The following is a 17996-nucleotide window of genomic DNA, read 5'->3' as shown; positions in this document are numbered from 1 at the left end:
ATCAGATTTGTAATGTGCAAATAATTTCTTTACAGACTCTGGCTTGAGTTGAATCTTTTTAATTACATTGTGAGAGTATAATTAGAATATAGTCTACCTTGTTAAATGTTCCATGTGATGCACTTGACACAATATGTTATAAATGATATTTCCAATAAACCATATATATTAATATAGCTACATCAAAAAGAGAAGCCAAGTTATGTGTAATATGTTTTGATGACCCTGCTCACTGAAAAACTGATGCCTATCAAAATCTAAGATTTTCCATATCTTCACTGCTAGTACAGCTAATCAGCAGCAAAGTGAAACTGGGAAACATGGTACTTAAAGTGAGACAGAGCTTTGAGCAACATCCATTCTGCTAATCATGGATAATTCTGCCTTCTTTTTTCACATGCCTAGAAGGGGAAATAATACCTCTTTTATGTATTGTTAGAAAGGCTAGATAATGTAATCAATGTGTAATATATGTAAGTATTCAGTGCATACTAGATGCTTATTATCAATAGCATACACACCAAACATACACACCAAAGAATTCATATAAGAAAATAAAATTCAGACAGATGTGAATTGCAAAGCATTTGAACACCTGATTGTGGAGTTCAGCCGTGATCTAGGTATACCAAATTGAGGACTAGCACAGGGACACTCAAACACTCTTCCTGAATATGAGAGAAAAGCCTAATAAGTCCATGCATGGAAGAATCACCCTGGCCTATAAATATGACTACTTGGGATTGTCAAGGACTCTAAAAATTCTATAATATATTATCTGTAATGATGCAGGTCACAGAAAATGATCCTGATAAATCTAAGATGTGTATACACACACACACACACACACACACATATATATATATAAAAGAGATGGCATATGTAAGGTTTTAATATATTAACTATATTAATCATAGTTCTTATATTTTTAAAAGAGAATGAGATACGAAAATCAGTTTTATTTATTGTGAGGGGGAAAATTGCTACCATTTTTAAATATTATATATATATTTCTTAATATATATAGGAGGTCTTCTCAGGTGGCAATAGTGGTAGAGAATCCAGCTGCCAATTCAGGGGACATAAGAGACATGGGTTCAATCCCTGGGTTGGGAAGGTCCCTGGAGGAGGGCATGACAGCCCACTCCAGTATTGTTGCCTGGAGAATCTCCTGGACAGAGGAGCCTGGCAGACTACAGTAGTCCTGGGTTGGCACAGAGTTGGACGCAACTGAGCAACTGAACAGCAGCAACTATTGAGTCAAAATCATATCATTTTTAACTCTTCATTTATTAAATAATTTATAGAATGGAAAAATTCACTTAAAAAATATTGCCCTTGGTAATACTGTTTAGATAGAGGGAATGCACAGACTCAGAGAAATGTTTCATATACTCAGATGTTGCAAAAACACAGCTCAAGGCAGACTCTGGTCCTTGGAGTGAGAAGATCACTTTGATAAATTTAGATGATATACACTAAATATGATTATGAATCCTTAATGGGGAATTTCAAAATAAAAATAATGTTACCCATTATTAAGTGAGCCTGGAAATAATTTAACAGCTTTACATAAACAGAGCTCAAAAGAGGAAAACTCATACATATCTAAATATAAATGGTTTAAGAAGTATGATGCAGGTCATAGAATTTCAAAAATGTTCAAAAACTGTGAGATACCTTATGAGCCTAACATTGAGTTTTGCAAGTAATACTATATACATATATATATATATATATACATATATATATAAATTAAATGAAGATGAAAACTGTACCTTGGTGCTTAATTGATAGATGGCAATATCCTCTTAACACATATGAATGGGATTTCTGCTGGTTATCATGAGGATGGGAAAAGCATTAGAAGAAGACTTTGAGGACATGTGTACAATACTGCTTGTTGACAGAACACGCCTCTCTGTTTACACAGATGAATACCACAGATCCTTATGAAGTTCAGGACAAAGACCAGAACACCACAAGAGACCACAAGATAGATTGGAGGCAACATACTACCTGAGATACCATTTGTCTTTATCCATCAAAAATGTTCATAACTCCTCAGCATTATACAAACTATAAAGTGGTTGGACTGGCACAAGTGATCTTCTAAACTGAACTGAGTGCTGCCTTTGGTGATGTAAAGTATCCCTGAGAGGTTTTTTAAATTAATGTATAGTTGATCTATCATATTGGAGAAGGAAATGGGAATCCACTCCAGTATTCTTGTCTGGATAATCCCATGGACAGAGGAGCCTATGGCCCATGGGGTCATAAAGAGTTGAACATGACTGAGCCCACATTTCTTGACCTACCATGTTACTTTTGGGTGTGCAACATTGTGACTCTATATTTTTTATAGATTATGTGCAAAACAAAGTTATTATAATATTCTTGACTATAGTCATCTTCTGCTTGATTACTATCCTCTGGGCTTGCATGAAAGAAGTAGTGGATGTGAAATATTTTTAAAAGCTCTGAAAGCCTGCCTTACAAGCACTGATTAAAAGAATTGAATACCAAATGTAACCAACAGATTTTCTTTTCATTTATCTGCTACTGAGAATAGTGTTCTCAGTATTTTCTTATCTCTATCACTTTCAGAAGTTCTCTTGCTATGTGTCTATCTATACATATTCATCACTCTGACAGTAGAATCAAGAATAAAAATTCAGATAAGAAAACAAGATGTGAAATTGCTTTATCTTCTAAATATGGGACATACAAAAAAATAGACATAAAAAAAGACAGCTTCTTAGAATCAAATGTAAAACTAACAACAGAATGTCTTTCCTTTTATTCTGATAAGTATAGAGCAACAGAACATACTAATCATTTGGTTTGTAAATATTCTTAATTCCTCTTTCTTCTTCTAAAAGTCAATAACAAAGAACCTGTCTATAAGAAATCCTAGATATACTGTCTAGTAATCATAATCTTGCAGATTATTCATATCCTACTGCCATTCAGGCAGTAAGAATAATAGTCCAAACACATATTTAGAATACTTTTGAAATCACAGCAATTCCTGAGCTGACTGTCCAGGTGAGCCTTACTGTACTCAGACAAATACTTCAAATACAAGGGACACGTTCAGTATTTGACCAAATTCTTTTACCACTACTGTACTTTTACATCTATTGTTCGGAGTAACATCCTAGAGAAAAGGATCTTGCCACTCTGCATTACTTGATGTATTTCATTGGTCAGAGTAGTCAATTAAAAAAAATCACTGTATTATGTCAAATAATAGGATTCCTAAAGAAGGCAAAATATTTCTTTGGCAAAATCTTATTTTAGTTAAGTTGGGCTTATTTTATTATAATTTTTTTCTATTTTTATATTAATTATGCCAAGGATTGAAGAGATAATAATTTTCTATTATTTTGAGGTATATTTGACTAGAAGAGACAAGCTGAATATGTTCAGGGATATGTCTTAATCACACATATTAATCAACTGTTATTTTAAAGTCTGTATCACTAAGTGATAAATTAATTGAAAAGTACATAAGGGTATCAAAGAGTGTTTTTTTTTTTTTAAAGAAACAATCAGTGGAGTATAAATGCAGATTGTTTGTCATTTAACTTTAAATTTGTTTTATGATATTCAATTAGAAATATGCATTTAGAGCTATACTCATAAAGCATACACATCTGATTTTCTTCTTCTATTGAAACTGAAGAAATGGCTGAGAAATATGAGGTTTTAAAAGATTCCAAATTCTTCAGCACAGCTGTTGACTTTTTTGAACCTTCTGGCAAGAAGCTAAGAATGGAAACATGGCTAAAATAATGAAATGGGATGCTTGTTCCTTGATTTATTTCCTAGACTAAGAAGTAATTAGCTTTCTCAAAAACAAAAAAAAGCAGCTCACCTCCTTGACTAGATTTTTATTTGTAATTTAAACCTCAAGTCATTGCATTAAGACTTTGTATAAAATGTGTTTCCTATTATTCAACTTTCCTAAAAACCAGGGCCTTGAGAACTATCATTTGCTTTTCATATTTTAACATCTCTGCCCTTCCCTCCTTCCTTCCTTCCTTTCAAGGAGCACTCAGTGAAAAGTACATTGACAAGAGTCTTTTCAGAGAGAAAAAAAGAGCTGCAAATAAATTTGTATTTGCACATCAAAATGCTTTTGTTGTTAAATACTAAATTTTCCCTAAAATATATGAAGGAATAATAAACAGTAGTTCTACCATTATTTTATAGTTTCAGACAATATGCAAATTCAGTTTAACAGTGTCAACTTTTTAATGACTCCAATAAAGCATTTAAGAAGAGAATAAAAAGCTATGTGTTCTTTTTTATTTTATTTTTTAACTTTACAATATTCTACTGGTTTTGCCATATATCAACATGAATACACCACAGGTATACATGTGTTCCCCATCCTGAACCTCCCTCCCTCCTCCCTCCCCGTACCATCCCTCTGGGCTGTCCCAGTGCACCAGCCCCAAGCATCCAGCATATCGTGTATCGAACCTGGACTGGCGACTCGTTTCATACATGATATTATACATGTTTCTATGCCATTATCCCAAATCATCCCACCGTCTTCCTCTCCCACAGAGTCCAAAAGACTGTTCTATACATCTGTGTCTCTTTCGCTGTCTTGTATACAGGGTTATTGTTACCATCTTTCTAAATTCCATATATATGCGTTAGTATACTGTATTGATGTTTTTCTTTCTGGCTTACTTCACTCTGTATAGTAGGCTCCAGTTTCATCCACCTCATTAGGACTGATTCAAATATATTCTTTTTAATGGCTGAGTAATACTCAATTGTGTTTATGTACCACAGCTTTCTTATCCATTCATCTGCTGATGGACATCTAGGTTGCTTCCATGTCCTGGCTATTATAAACAGTGCTGCGATGAACATTTGGGTACACATGTCTCTTTCAATTCTGGTTTCCTCAATGAGAAGAGCTAACACCTATCCTACGTAAACTCTTCCAGAAAATTGCAGAGGAAGGTAAACTTCCAAACTCATTCTATGAGGCCACCATCACCTTAATACCAAAACCTGACACAGATGCCACAAAAAAAGAAAACTACAGACCAATATCACTGATGAACATAGATGCAAAAATCCTTAACAATATTCTAGCAATCAGAATCCAACAACACATTAAAAAGATCACACACCATGACCAAGTGGGCTTTATCCCAGGGATGCAAGGATTCTTCAATATCCGCAAATCAATCAATGTAATACACCACATTAACAAATTGAAAAATAAAAACCATATGATTATCTCAATAGATGCAGAGAAAGCCTTTGACAAAATTCAACATCCATTTATGTGTTCTTTTAAAGGACTTTTTCAATCTCTAACCTTTCTCCACACTTAGATTTTTAGATATTATGTTTGTCCTGGCATTGATGAATTCATGCTTCCCATAATTTTGTCATTGTTGAAGTTAGACAAATGTTTCTACATGAGGTCCTTTCAGTGGATCGGCTGCAGCATACAGTTGATTCATGATGTTTAGAAAGAAAACTTTTGTTGGATGGCAGAAAAACTAAGTCAATCAAACTTTTGTATTTTGTTGTCAACAACTGATACTTGAAAAAAAAAGTGTCTTATGGTAGACATCCCCATACAAGAGTGTTTTCAACAGAACAAAATAAACACAAGGTAATTGCCAACATGCAGATAATGATTGTAAGTTGGATATCAAAACCAAGATTTGACTTACGGTTTTTTTATAAGGTACAACTCATGGTTACTGTTAACATGAATCTTAAATGCATAACTTTAATATAAAATAAAATACACTATACCTTTTTTTGCGGTCTTGTGCATGGCATTCAGAAATATGACACTGAAAATTCCTGTAAATAAAAAGACATGATGAGTCAAATGCATTTTCAAGCTTGAATCTGAGCAATGACTTTGTAATTAAGGGAAACTGAACTATCAAGTATTTCACTACAAATTCTGATACAGATGTAATTTTATAAATCGCCTTATATGTTCTTACTGACAACAAAACTACAATGTGTGTCCACACCATTACAAAACATTGTTTCTGATTATCTATTATACTAAAATTTTGAAGTATTTTTCGATCCAGATTCCATGAAAGCTAATTCTTCTGATTTTGAAAGCTAATTCTTCTGATTTCACAAGAAATATGGACATAATGCATATCCAAGCATGTTGTGGTTAGGATTAGTAAATAAGATGTTTTAATTAAACTGGGCAATAAATATGTTTAAATATATATACTAGATATATATATAATGCTTAAGAGTGAGGAATGAGTTTACAGAAAACTTCCTTCTTTTTATACATATACTCAATATATTCATTTATTCAAAAATTCAAAGGTATTACATTTCACTCTACAATAAATTGGCCCTTTCAGAGAAAATAAAAATAAAGTTTAGGTAAAATAATCAAAGCATTAATGATTTATTTAGCATTATATTTCACATTTTGAAAAAAAATACAATATTTATTGTGTTGGCATTGAGAGAAGAGTTAATATTTGGGACATGTAACTAAGTTATCATCTAAGCCCATGTTAAATATACTGTCTTTAAACTTATCAGGTTTTATTTTTTAGCAACTCTTTATCTCTAACTGAGGGAGATAGTAGAAGTAAAATATTTAATTCAGTATCTAGAACAATACAGACTGATAAATATAAGAACACTCTTTTTTAAAGTTCCTAGGAAAACATAATAAATAGTTACTATATTTAATGCATAAAATGTATATTTATAAATGCAAAATAATTTTGTAAATATATCGTAGTGTATGTGTGTGTTAGTTTCTTTGTTGTGTCCAGCTTTTTGCAATCCCATGGACTGTTGCCTGTTAGGCTCCTCTGTCCATGGAATTATCCAGGCAAGAATACTGAGTGGGCTGCCATTCCCTTCTCCAGGGGATCTTCTTGATCCAGGTAGCATAATATGGGACTTCCCAGGTGGGAAGAGGTAAAGACGACGCTAGTAGTGAAGAACCCACTTGCCAATGCAGGAGACTAACAGATGTGGGTTCAATTCCTGAGTTGGGAAGATTCATTGGAGGAGTGTATAGTAACCCACTCTACAATTCTTGCCTGGAGAACCCCCATGGACAGAGGAGCCTGGTGGGATACAGTCCCTGGGGTTGCAAAGAGTCAGACATGACTGAACGACTAAGCACATGCATAGTATAATATACAATATATAGTATCCCTTTAGTATATAGATAATATATTGCTTAAGATACCCTGGGTAACTCTAAAACTAACCATTGCTTTAACATAACACATTCACTTTTTCTTTAATGTGGAAATGATAAGTTAAAAGTAGATCCAGATATATTTGTAAATGCTAAGTGTTTTAACTTAAAAAAAAAAAAAATCACATATAATGAGTAAGAAGAGACACACTATTGCAGAAACGGGAGACCCAAAGGCACACGATCACAGGAACAGAAGGAAACTCAGAGCTCATGAACACTGAACCCCACGTCTTAGGGATCTAAAATGATGCACTGTAAGACATGGTATTGTTTAAGGTCATGCAGCACATTTGCACAGGACTGAAATTAGGACCCAGAAAAAAAGAATCACTGCCACAAACTAAAAAATTACATGAAAAGAAATTCAACTGTATGAAGTTCCTATAAATAATTCACTAGCTGGACTTAAGAGAATATTTATTTGTGGAAATCAGATGAATATAAAGTGAATCTAAGTTATGTCCTAACATGCTAAGATGCTGCAAAGAGCTGATGTTTACATCTTTCCCCCTTAAAATGCTTTTAGTATTGTTAATTTTTAGTTTAATATTTTCTAACTTTATTATTTATCACAAGGATACAAAAATGAATGTTTATCTATGATTCAATGGTGTTATCTTTCTTTTTCAGGTGCAACAAGAGGAAGAAAGTATATTAAGTTTAAAAATATATCACTGGAATTTTTGTGTTTTTTTTAAGCTCATGATTAGAGACAATTTATTATCTATTTGCACTTGTTTTATAATTTTTTATTGTGACATATATTTCAAATATGTATTGTATTGGAAATAGAGAAATTTCAGTTTAAGATTTTTGTGTTATTGATCACTGTTTAAAAGTTTTATTTATTCATTTCAAATATATATATATATGCATATATATGTATATATATATCATTTTTTTGCTGGTGTAATTCACATTTTTCTAGGCACCTGGACCATATCAGTACCTAAATTACTAAACTCTTTTATTCTGGCAATTACAATATAGAAATACACATAAAATAATAAATTCACAATAAGCATAAAACCAAGTAAATCATATACAATGTTAGAAAGTGGTAACTTCAAGGGTGAAAAATGGTCAAGGTAAGAAAAGGAATTTGTGAGTAGGGTGGCATCAGCTTATGATATTCCATAGGTAAACCAATGGGAAATTTGAAGTCTTAAATAATATTTGTCTAATTTATGTAGAGCATATGATTATGTTTATTAGCTTTTGATTAAGGCATTATAAAAATTAATGGAAAAGATTAAATTTGTTTGGATTTCAAAAGGAAGAAATTAGTTTTGTTTCATTTCTTTTGCACATAAAAATATCCCTGTACTGTGTACTTTACAGACTTCCAGAGGATTGCCTTTGACATTAAAAACATGGCCATCACTTTTTGTTTTTGTAACATAGACATATTAGCAAGATATATCCCTATCTCCTTTAACAAAAAGAGGAAATATGAAAATGGATAATGTGACCACAATAAGTTTTTCTATGTATCAGGTTCACTGCTGTATAAAAACTGAGTAGAAGTTAAGTTTAAGTGCCTCAGTGCATGTCTCAGTTTCAGTGTAGAAAAGTTCCCTTCACAAAACATTTTGTTTTTGGAAAAAAAAAAAAAAAAAGCTAAACTCTTTTAACCACTGCCCTTAGCTTGTAATGAGGATGTTAGGATGGTATATGACATCAGGTAATATTGTGCTTGCTTTGTTGTTGTTCAGATGCTCAGTCATGTCTGACTCTTTGTGACCCCATGTACTGCATCATTCCAGGCTTTCCTGTCCTTCACTATCTCCTGGAGTTTGCTCAAACTCATGTCTATTGAGTTGATGATGCTATCCAACCATCTCATCCTCTGTCACTCCTTCTCCTGCCCTCAATCTTTCCCAGCATCAGGGTCTTTTCCACTGAGTTAGCTCTTCACATCAGTTGGACAAAGTACTGAAGCTTCAGCTTTAGCAACAGTCCTTCCAATGAACATTTGGGGTGATCTCCATTAGAGTTGACTGGTCTGATTTCCTTGCAGTCCAAGGGACTCTTAGAGTCTTCTCCAGCACCACAGTTCAAAAGCATCAATTTTTCAGTGCTCAGCCTTCCTTATGGTCCAAATTTCACATCCATACATGACTACCAAAAAAATGATAGCATTGACTATATGGATCTTTGTCAGCAAGGTGGTCTCTGTTATTTAACACACTGTCTAGGTTTGTCACAGCTTCTCTTCCAGTACAATTCCTGGGTTGGGATGAGGCCCTGGAGAAAGGATAGGCTATTCACTCCAGTATTCTTGGGCTTCCCTGGTGGCTCAGACGGTAAAGAATCCACCTCTAACGTGGGAGACCTGGGTTTGATACCTGGGTTAGAAAGATCCCCTGGAGAAGGCATGGCAACCCACTCCAGTATTCTTGCCTGGAGAATCCCATGGACAGAGGAGCCTGGCAGGTTACAGTTCATGGGGTCGCAAAGAGTCAGATATGACTGAGTGACAAAGCACATAAGTACATTCTTCCAAGGAGCAAGTGGCTTATAATTTCATGGCAGGGATTAATTGTTAAAAAAAAAAAAAAAAAAAAAACCAGCAATAGACTTTGGCATCCACTAAGACATTATTTGTGCTCTAGGTCTTTGGATTATAACCATCAGGTACATAAATAAAAAAGAACAAAATAAAAGTAAAGTTAAATTTTTACTGAATTGTTTAATTTAAAAATTTTATTACAGAGTCTCCTCTATAGAAAAGAATCTATCTGCTAGTACAAGAGATGCAGGTTGGATACCTGTGTCCAGAATATCCCTGGAGAAGGAAATGAAAACCCACTCCAGGTATTCTTGCCTGGGAAATTCCATGGAGGAGCCTGGCAGGCTACAGTCCATGGGCCTGCAAAAGAGTCAGACATGATTTAGCAACCAAACAACAGCAACTCATCTATTTAAGTGTCTATGAAATATCTCTATTTTATTAAGTGTCTATGAATTAACTCTGGCTCTGTTTTTGAATCTAGATTTTGGTGTTTATAAGAGAGATAATTTAATCATCTAATGATAACATTCATACCAAAAATCTGATTTATTCAAGAATGTAGATTATAATACAGTATCATTCCCTCACTTTTCAGCAATGAACACAAACATATTTTGTGAATGCAAAATCTGAAAGATCCTTTCCTCCTTAAATGTCATGTTTTTTTCCAAAATCTGTAAGTTATTATAATTTACCTGAAACCTACATTGAAGCATTTACAAAGTTTTATATGACTGGAATTCCAGTTGAGCTATTCCAAATCCGGAAAGACGATACTGTGAAAGTGCTGCATTCAATATGCCAGCAAATTTGGAAAACTCAGCAGTGGCCACAGGACTGGAAAAGGTCAGTTTTCATTCCAATCCCAAAGAAAGGCAATGCCAAAGAATGCTCAAACTACCACACAATTGCACTCATCTCACATGCTAATAAAGTAATGCTCAAAATTCTCCAAGCCAGTCTTCAGCAATATGTGAACCGTGAACTTCCAGATGTTCAAGCTGGTTTTACAAAAGGCAGAGGAACGAGAGATCAAATTGCCAACATATGCTGGATCATAGAAAAAGCAAGAGAGTTCCAGAAAAACATCTATTTCTGCTTTATTGACTATGCCAAAGCCTTTGACTGTGTGGATCACAATAAACTGTGGGAAATTCTGAAAGAGATGGGAATACCAGACCACCTGATCTGCCTCTTGAGAAATATGTATGCAGATCAGGAAGCAAGAGTTAGAACTGGACACGGAACAACAGACTGGTTCCAAATAGGAAAAGGAGAGTTCTTCAAGGCTGTATATTGTCACCCTGTTTATTTAACTTATATGCAGAGTACATCATGAAAAATGCTGGACTGGAAGAAACACAAACTGGAATCAAGATTGCCGGGAGAAATATCAATAACCTCAGATATGCAGATGACACCACCCTTATGGCAGAAATTGAAGAGGAACTCAAAAGCTTCTTGATGAAAGTGAAAGTGGAAAATGAAAAAGTTGGCTTAAAGCTCAACATTCAGAAAACGAAGATAATGGCATCCAGTCCCACCACTTCATGGGAAATAGATGGGGAAACAGTGGAAACAGTGTCAGACTATTTATCTGGGCTCCAAAATCACTGCAGATGCTGACTGCAGCCATGAAATTAAAAGACACTTACTCCTTGGAAGGAAAGTTATGACCAACCTAGATAGCATATTCAAAAGCAGAGGCATTACTTTGCCAACAAAAGTTCATCTAGTCAAGGCTATGGTTTTTCCTGTGGTCATGTATGGATGTAAGAGTTGGACTGTGAAGAAGACTGAGCGCCGAAGAATTGATGCTTTTGAACTGTGGTGTTGGAGAAGACTCTTGAGAGTCCTTTGGACTCCAAGGAGATCCAACCAGTCCATTCTGAAGGAGATCAGCCCTAGGATTTCTTTGGAAGGAATGATGCTAAAGCTGAAACTCCAGTACTTTGGCCACCTCATGCGAAGAGTTGACTCATTGGAAAAGACTCTGATGCTGGGAGGGACTGGGGGCAGGACGAGAAGGGGACGACAGAGGATGAGATGGCTGGATGGCATCACTGACTCGATGGACGTGAGTCTCAGTGAACTCCAGGAGTTGGTGATGGACAGGGAGGCCTGGCGTGCTGCGATTCATGGGGTCGCCAAGTGTCGGACACGACTGAGCGATTGATCTGATCTGATCTGATCTGATACTATTACTCTTGCTTCCGCAGGAAAATCTCACTGAAAATGACTTGATAATAATTGTCAAATACATAGTTGAGCTACTTTTACCCTTTTCTATTAAACTGGTTTGAGTCCATAAGAATGAATATTTAAAGTCATTTCTTTTACATTTATTATACATATAATTGAAAGTTCCAGGACAAAATTATATAAAGCTTACTTAGGAAATACTTAATTTCTCTGAGAATGAATAATGATTAGTTTTTTATCAGTAAAAGTTATAATTTTATAACTGTGAATCTGAAGATCTTAAAGATAAATATTTGTTAATAAAATTTATCATATATCCATATTAATAAATAGATAAAGTTATTTTGGACAGCAAAATATTGCACATTCTCCAAAAAGCTGATAAAATCCCACCCACAAAGTCATCAACAGTTTAATGTAACTGTAACATGCAAAAAAATGCTTCTCTCATTTATAACTCAGAATTAGTTTGCTTTATATCTTAATATTGAGTTTCTAGACTTAATCAATAAACATCAAACCTACTCTCATAGGTCATCATGTAAGGTAAGAAAAACAAATGCGGATGCAGGTTTCTTGATCTTATTTGAAGGAGCTGACACAAGGCACCCCAAACCAGGAGTTGCAACACTTTTATAGTAAAATGTCTAGTCAAGGCTATGGTTTTTCCAGTAGTCATGTATGGATGTGAGAGTTGGACTGTGAAGAAAGCTGAGTGCTGAAGAGTTGATGCTTTTGAACTGTAGTGTTGAAGACTCTTGAGAGTCCCTTAGACTGCAAGGAGATCCAACCAGTCCATTCTAAAGGAGATCAGTCCTGGGTATTCTTTGGAAGGACTGATGCTAAAGCTGAAACTCCAATACTTTGGCCACCTCATGTGAAGAGTTGACTCATTGGAAAAATCTCTGATGCTGGTGGGGGGCGGTTGGGGGCAGGAGGAGAAGGGGATGACAGAGGATGAGATGGCTGGATGGTATCACCGACTCGATGGACATGAGTTTGAGTGAACTCCGGGAGTTGGTGATGGACAGGGAGGCCTGGCATGCTGCAATTCATGGGGTCACAAAGAGTTGGACACGACTGAGCGACTGAACTGAACTGACACAAGGCACCGCAAACCAGGAGTTGCAACACTTTTATAGTAAAATGTCAAATGCCATTACTGGGGCAGTTTTCCACTCTCCCCAAAGGGCTATTATTTCCTATTAATATATAAAATCTTAATTTTTTTTGCATGTCTAAGCTCAGTTGTACTTTATCATTATTTATTTCCATAAATAGAGAAGAGAGAGGGAAAGAGCTTGGGCTTTAAATCAACCATGGATGTGCACTTTTGGAAAGTCATTTACCTTCCTGCACTTGGGTAAACTATTTCACCTCCTTGAGTAGATGATCCCTTTGTCCACATTAAGGGGGTTATCTTTGCAACACATGTAATGCAGAACCTGGCTCACTCAACAAATAACAACTTATTTCTCTTATCTTTCAAATTTGACTTTGCTTTCTTGTTGGCAAAATATTTATATATAAATATCTTCATTGTCCTTTCCTTGAAAGTGAAAGTGAAGTTGCTCAGTCATGTCCCACTCTTTGCGACCCCATGGACTGTAGCCCACCAGGTTCCTCTGTCCATGGAATTTCCCAGGCAAGAATACTGGAGTAGGTTGCCATTTCTTTCTCCAGGGAATTTTCCCGACCCAGGGATTGAACCCGGGTCTCCGGCATTGCAGGCAGATTCTTTACCAGCTGAGCCATCAAGGATCCTTGCCCTTTCCTTATTCAAATGCAGAAACAAATTGTCCTTCCCAAAGGTATTAGTGGGTAGTAGAGGGCAAAAGCATTGGGTGTGAACGCAGCATCATGGCAAGAAAACGAACACTACAGTGTATCTTGGATGGGAAGGGACTACATCATCAAACAACTGATGATGTGACCCTCCTGAAAATAAAATGTCAGATTCTATCATCTTCCAAGTATTTAGCTAGTTTTTGCAAGGCATTACTCATTACCTCTATGTAAGTTGAAGCTAACTTCTTTATTCAGTTAATGAAATTGTATAGAATTTATGATCATTCAGACTTCCAAACAGAGTAGCTAAGATTGTAATGATCAGCTTGTTTTGTCCCTACAGGTTTCCCTGATTAGGCTAAATAAGGTACTGTTACCACAAAAGCAAAAATGAAATCTAAAATATAAAAGTAACAAACAGAGTTTGTGACTCCATATTTTATTTGTTCCAGCAGTTATTTGAACAACATGGTTCATTTGCCAAGTGATATGAAAAGCTTTGTTCTTATCACAATTTTAATAAAACAAAAGGCCACCAAAACAGCATATATAATTGGTAATACCAAAGTCATTTATTCTCAGTGTATTTTAGCCAATCAAACAGAATTACTATTATGGTACAAGTAATAATCTCCTTTTTAAAAACATGTTTTATCTGATTTTATTTGTGATGCTATTCTATTTAACAAGCAATCGAATCACTCAGTTATCACTTTTATGTATTTGATATATGTCAAGAAAGTAATTGCATTCTCTGAAATTAAAGTAAAAAAGAGACTACAAATTCTTGCCCTTTGGGTTTTTTTCTTCCTCTTTTAAACTCAAGTTTGTAAAATTAATAGATTCTCTGCAATGGAAGTCTATTTAATGTTATTTTATAATTATTATATTTTAAATCTTAAAGCAGAAAGAAATCCTGAAAACATTGATTTCTGCCCTTTCATGTAAGGTTTACTTTAGACAATTTATCCAAATGAATTTTATATTCCATTGAAAAAAAAGAGAGAGAGAAGGAGATACTACTTAATTACTTGTATCTTTGATTGTAGTAGCCACAGATTTATTTTCATATCTATTCTAAATAATTCCCCTCCTAAATTAACATGGTTTAGGTTTAATGATATGGAAAATTAAAAAAAAATCACAGATTGAAACAATACCTACTTACTGGGGTGTCAGAAAAGTTTCATAAGTCTTCCAGTTATATGTAACATCTCTGAAGCTGTATTTACAATGATATATCTGCACAACAGAGTAATGGATAAGAACATATAGAGATAGATCTTTGTCCTACTCCATCATAAAAATAGGCCAAGGCACTTACCTTTAATAGTTTTAAATAATTAAAAATTTAAAAAACTATAAACACAAACCACCAATCAGGCAAAAAAAAAAACAACAACTGATTTCCTAGGAATTCTCTCATTGGGTACAATAAAGGCCAAAAACGTTATGGATTTATCAGAAGCAGATGATATTAAGAAGAGGTGACCAGAATATTCAGAAAAAATATATTAAAAAGATCTTAATAACCCAGATACCACAATGGTGTGATCACTCACCTATAGCCAGACATCCTGCAATACGAAGTGAAGTGGGCCTTAGGAAGCATCACTACAAACAAAACTAATGGAGGCGATGGAATTCCAGTTGAGCTATTTCAATTCCTAAAAGATGATGCTGTGAACGTGCTGAATTCAATATGCCAGCAAATTTGGAAAATTTATCAGTGGTCACAGGAATGGAAAAGGTTAGTTTTCATTTCAGTCCCAAAGAAGGGCAATGCCAAATAATGTTCAAATTGCACAACTGCTCTCATTTCACGTGCTAGCAAAGTAGTGCTCAAAATTTTCTAAGCTAGGCTTCAACAGTATGTTTACTGAGAACATCCAGATGTTCAAACTGGATTTAGAAAAAGGAGTGGAATCAGAGACAAATTGCCAAGATCCATTTGATCATAGAAAAAGGAAGACATTTCCAGGAAAAAAAAAAAAAAACTACTTTGCTTCATTGACTATACTAAATTAAAGCCTTTATGTGGATCACAACAAACTGGAAAATTCTTAAATGATGGGAATACCTACCTGGCTCCTGAGAAACCTCTATGCAGGTCATGAAGCTGGTTAGAACCAGACTTGGAACAGACTGGTTCCAAATTGGGAAAGGAGTACATCAAAGCTGTATACTGTCACCATGCTTATTTAACGTATATGTGGAGTATGTCATGTGAAATGCCAGGTTGGATGAAGCACAAACTAGAATCAAGATTGCCAGGAGAAATATCAATAACCTCAGATATGCAGATGACACCACCCTTATGGCAGAAAACAAAGAGGAACTAAAGAGCCTCTTGATGAAAGTGAAAGAAGAGAGTGAAAAAGCTGGCTTAAAACTCAACATTCAGAAAACGAAGATCATGGCATCCAGTCCCATCACTTTATGGCAAATAGATGGTGAAATAATGGAAATAGTGAGAGACTTTATATTCTTGGGCTCCAAAATCACTGCAGATGGTGACAGCAGCCATGAAATTAAAAAAAAAAAAAAAAAAAAAACTTGCTCCTTGGAAGAAAAGCTATGACAAATCTAGACAGCATATTAAAAATCAGAGACATCAATTTGCTGAAAAAGATCTGCATAGTTAAACTATGGTTTTTCCACTGGTTATGTATGGATGTGAGAGTTGGACCACAAAGAAGGCTGAGCACTGAAGAATTGATACTTTTGAACTGTGGTGCTGGAGAAGACTCTTAAAGAGTCCCTTGGACCGCAAGGAAATCAAACTACTCAATCCTAAAGGAAATTGTTTCTGAATATTCACTGGAAAGGCTGATGCTGAAGCTGAAGCTCCAATACTTTGGTCACCTAATGTGAAGAGCAATCATTGGCAAAGACCCTGATGCTGGGAAAGACTGAGGGCAGGAGGAGAATGGGACATACAGAGAATGAGACGGTTGGATGACATCACTGACTCAATGGACAGGAGTTTGCGCAAACTCTGGGATATAGTGAAGGACAGGGAAACCTGATGTGCTGCAGTCCATGGGGGTTCAAAGAGTCAGACAACTGAGTGACTGAACAACAACAATTATACCACTCCAGTCACATACCACTTTATTAGCTCTGATAAATGTCTATGTGTCATTTTGTGTATGTGGCTCAAAAGGGCAAAAGGTAAAAAAAAGAGACAAGCAAAGAAAGTGTATGTAAAGAAAAAAAGAAAGAGGATAAAAATAAAATATGGACAAAGTGCATTTATATTTTAAATTAGCTTTTGCTTATTGAATGGTTATTATATATTAAACAGTTTGTATTGGAAACAGAAATTGCTAACACCCTTTCAAACTATCTCATAAAAGTTGTTCAAGGTCTCACAGTTAATGAATATACAACAAAACCTAGATTTTTCCTCTAAATTCAGGTTCTTTACTAAGTTGTACACTGTCACAATTATAAAGATGTTGACACACTAAACAGAAGAACAGTACAGAAGTATTTCTTTTTAATTTTCTTCAAGCAAGGATTTAACAAAATAGTTAACATCAGAAGTTGGGCACAGGCTTTAATCACTTAAATTATTTTACCCATTATTTCATCATCATAAATGCATACAAATGATGTTATATTCCTTTCACAAAAAAATGTTTAAAATCTTAGCATACTCAGTGGATTCAGTTGAGAAATTAAGATATGAACACAAGTAATACAGTTTCCAAACATGCTCCAAAGGAAAAAAATATATACTTTTATAAATTCTTCCACATAATCCTTCATTTCTAATACAACAAGATAATTAGTTGATTTCTGGATAATTTCTAAGGTTAGCAATAGTTCAAAGAATATCAGATTACTTGCAAACAAAAATACCAGGTCCTAGGACAGTTACAGGAAATCTGAGAAGGCAAGGCTTTTCAAGGAAACTAGGTCATGAAAGAGATTATTGCTCTAATCCTTAGAAAACTGGATAGAGTTGTCTTTTCCTGTATGAATATGAGCCTCAATTAAATACTCTGAGAAAGAATAAAGGTGACAATCTGGCTCAAGCAAAACTACTCTATTAAAACTATGGTGTATGCGTATCATGAATACAGAATTTGCTTCATTTTCACATTTCATTTTGAATATAATAAGCCACTTTTAATGGAAGAGATTAACAGATTTACTTTCTAAATATGCTCAGATTTACTTTCTAAATATACTCAGATTAAGCTAATTTGGTTAATCCCATTCTGTTTCACA

The 17996-nt window shown here is 34.8% G+C and overlaps 1 protein-coding gene across 1 annotated transcript in view; it reads right to left on the bottom strand.

Moving 5' to 3' along the window:
- LOC147343960 (protocadherin-15-like) overlaps positions 1 to 17996 on the bottom strand; it is a 1781617-nt gene that overhangs the window by 1132282 nt on the left and 631339 nt on the right. The window contains exon 3 of the mRNA XM_086377653.1: positions 5800 to 5850. The gene's annotated coding sequence lies outside the window, so the exon portion shown is untranslated. The remainder of the gene's footprint in view (positions 1 to 5799; positions 5851 to 17996) is intronic.

Source organism: Bos grunniens, chromosome 26 (assembly GCF_055505025.1).
Source record: "Bos grunniens cultivar Pamir isolate PY7600 chromosome 26, Bosgru_T2T1.0, whole genome shotgun sequence".
In the NCBI taxonomy this organism is placed as follows: Eukaryota; Metazoa; Chordata; class Mammalia; order Artiodactyla; family Bovidae; genus Bos; species Bos grunniens.
Note: the sequence above shows the minus strand (reverse complement) of the source record. Positions and strands in the feature narration are given on the sequence as shown.